Raw genomic sequence first — 3204 nt, forward strand, 5'->3', positions numbered from 1 at the left:
TTGGATACATAGATCCAATCGGGAAGATCTGAGTGACGATATGGAGTCTTCCTGTCTGTGAATGTGTAATATCTCTATGTTTATTCTTTATTTTCATTTATCAGAGTTCTTGTAGTTTTCCTCAAATAGTTCTTTTTTTTTATTTCTATAAGAATTTTTTTTTTATTTTTTAATATTTTTGAATTATTTTTTTATGTTTTAATTTACATCCAAGTTAGTTAGCATATAGTGTGATAATAATTTCAGGAGTAGAATCCAGTGATTCATCCCCTACATATAACACCCAGTGCTCATCCCAGCAAGTGTCTTCCTCTTCCTTTGTCTTCCCAGCAAATGGCAAGATTTCATTCTTTTTGATTGCCGAATAATACTCCATTTTGTGTGTGTGTGCGTGCATGCTGTACCCTACACACACACACACACACACACACACACACACACACACACATCTTCTTTATCCATTCACCTGTCGATGGGCATTTGGGCTCTTTCCATACTTTGGGCTATTGTTGATAGCACTGCTATAAACATTGGGGTTCATGTGTCCCTTTGGTAACAGCACACCTGTATCCTTTGGATAAATACCTAGTAGTGCAATTTCTGGGTATAGGTTCTATTTTTAATTTTTGAGGAACCCCCCACACTGTTTTCTAGAGTGGTGGCACAAGTTTTCATTTCCACCATAAGTGTAAGAGTTCCCCTTTCTCTGCATCCTCACCAACATCTGTTGTTGCCTGGGTAGTTAATTTTAGCCATTCTGACTGGTGTGAGGTCGTATCTCATTGTGGTTTTGATTTGTGTTTCCCTGATGATGAGTGATGTGGAGCATGTTTTCATCTGTCTGCCAGCCATCTGGATGTCTTCTTTTGAAAAGTGTCTATTCATGTCTTTTGCCCATTTTTTTCACTGGATTATTTGTTTTTTGGGTGTTGAGTTTGATCAGTTCTTTATAGATTTTGGATACTAACCCTTTATCTGATATGTCATTTGCAAGTATCTTCTCCCATTCCATCGGTTGCCTTTTAGTTTTGCTGATTGTTTCCTTCACTGTGCAGAAGCTTTTTATCTTGATGAGGTCCCAATAGTTCATTTTTGCTTTTGTTTCTCTTGCCTCCGGAGACGTGTTAAGTAAGAAGTTGCTGCGGCCAAGATCAAAGAGATTTTTGCCTGCTTTTTTCTCCTCGAGGATTTTGATGGCTTCTTGTCTTACATTTAGGTCTTTCATCCATTTTGAGTTTATTTTTGTGTGTGGTGTAAGAAAGAGGTCCAGGTTCATTCTGCATGTCGCTGTGCAGTTTTCCCAGCACCATTTGCTGAAGAAACTGTCTTTATTCCATTGGATATTCTTTCCTGCTTTGTCAAAAATTAGTTGGCCATATATTTGTGGCTCCATTTGTGGGTTCTCTATTCTGTTCCGCTGATATAAGCGTCTGTCTTTGTGCCAATACCATACTGTCTATTCTCTCACAGAAACTGTGAAGAATTGGTATAATTTTTCCTTAAATATTTGGTGGAATTTATCAGTGAACCCATTTGGGCCTGGTGCTTTCTGACTTTATATTATTTTCCTTTTTTCTACAAAATTTATTGTAACAGTTTTCAGAAGACGGGTCTACTGGCAACAAAATCCCCCAGTTTTTGCCTGAGAAAGTCTTTATTTCTGTTTCATTTTTGAAGGATGCTGTTGCAGGGTACAGAATTCTAGGATGGTCATTGTTTTCTGTCAACACTAAATATTTCACTCTGCTGTCTTCTTGCTGGCATGAGTGCTGAGGAGAAGGCCGGTGTAACCTTTGTTACTCTATAGGCAAGAATTTTTTTTTTTTTACTTCCGCCCCTGACGTGAACCTAGTGATCCTGTGGTATACACAGGATCCTGTGTATACCTAGAAATCCTGTGGTATACACTGAGGGTGCCAGCAGGACACAGATCTATTTCTTGAATTAAGTAAGAGCGGGTTGCCCATATCAAGGTATTACCCCGTTACTGCCATGGGTTGGTGACAGAAAAGCAAAAATGACGAGCCATATCCCATGCTTCTCCAGGGAAATGGGCTGATTCTTGCTTCCACAATACTTGAGAGCCAAAGTGAGATCCTGTCCAAGCAGTACAAAAAAAGAAAAAAGAAAAGGACATTAAGAAACACAGGAGGGGCATGGAAGTGATAGTCGCCAAAAATTACAGGCACAGTGATGGCATTATTAACCGTTGTTATGAAGTACAGGTTTAGGGGTAGAAAAAAATCCTTGAAAAATAACTCACCTCTATTTATATCTTTCTTTTCATCGGGAAATGTCACATCACAAAGAGATTTGGAAAAAGTCAACATCATTTATTAACACCGGGTACTGCTTTTTTCTCTAGAGAGGACACAGTATACAGGAAGAAAGAAATGTGACAGAGCTTAGTTCAAAAGAGCGTTGGCCTCCATTTCTGGAAACATGATGAGTGTTATAGCCTGAATGGCCCTCCCACCGCCTGGCCTTGTACTAGTGGTCTCGGGTACACGAAGGAGCAGGGCTAAGGAAAGGAAAACACAGGACTCAGTACTTGGTAAGAACACCTGTTCTGGGAGATTCCCAGGGCACTTTGTGCTGGCAATGCATGTTGACGGAGAGGACTGGACCGATCTCAGACAGCACAGAGGGAACTCAAGTGCCACGCTCACTCAACGCCTGCCATGTCTTTGACCTGGGCCCACCTCTTTCGTGGTCAAGTTGGGTAGTTGTTCTCATGATTCTGCCGTTCGTTTGTGTTGAGACTTCTCCTCCCTGTCATCCTTGCCCCAAATCAAGCACATCACGAGAGACTTGTTGATTTATTCTCAAGAGTGCGGAGTTCCTAGCCGGGGGAGGAATGCTGCTCGCACCCGAGGCCGGGGCAGCACTCTCGCCTGCAGCTCGGAGCACAGTGTAACCTGTTGTGCAGCGAGAATCTCGCCCTCCCTTCCCTTTGGCCGGTTCATGTGGATCCGGACCCTTCTCAGTGCCAAGGCTGAACTCTTGCTGCAGCCAAGCTCCTCCTCACAGATTCCTCCAGCTTTGGGAGGTCACCCAGGCTTGGCCTCCTTTTCTCTTTGTCCTTCTAATTCTGTACCTGCTGTGACTCTCTCCGACAGTGTCCTCATCGTGACTATTATTTTTCTGGACCATCGCCTCCATATTCCCTTCATCGGCAATCAGCTGACTGTCTCTATGTGGGAC

The sequence above is a fragment of the Panthera uncia genome, chromosome F1 (assembly GCF_023721935.1).
Source record: "Panthera uncia isolate 11264 chromosome F1, Puncia_PCG_1.0, whole genome shotgun sequence".
NCBI classification, from domain to species: Eukaryota; Metazoa; Chordata; class Mammalia; order Carnivora; family Felidae; genus Panthera; species Panthera uncia.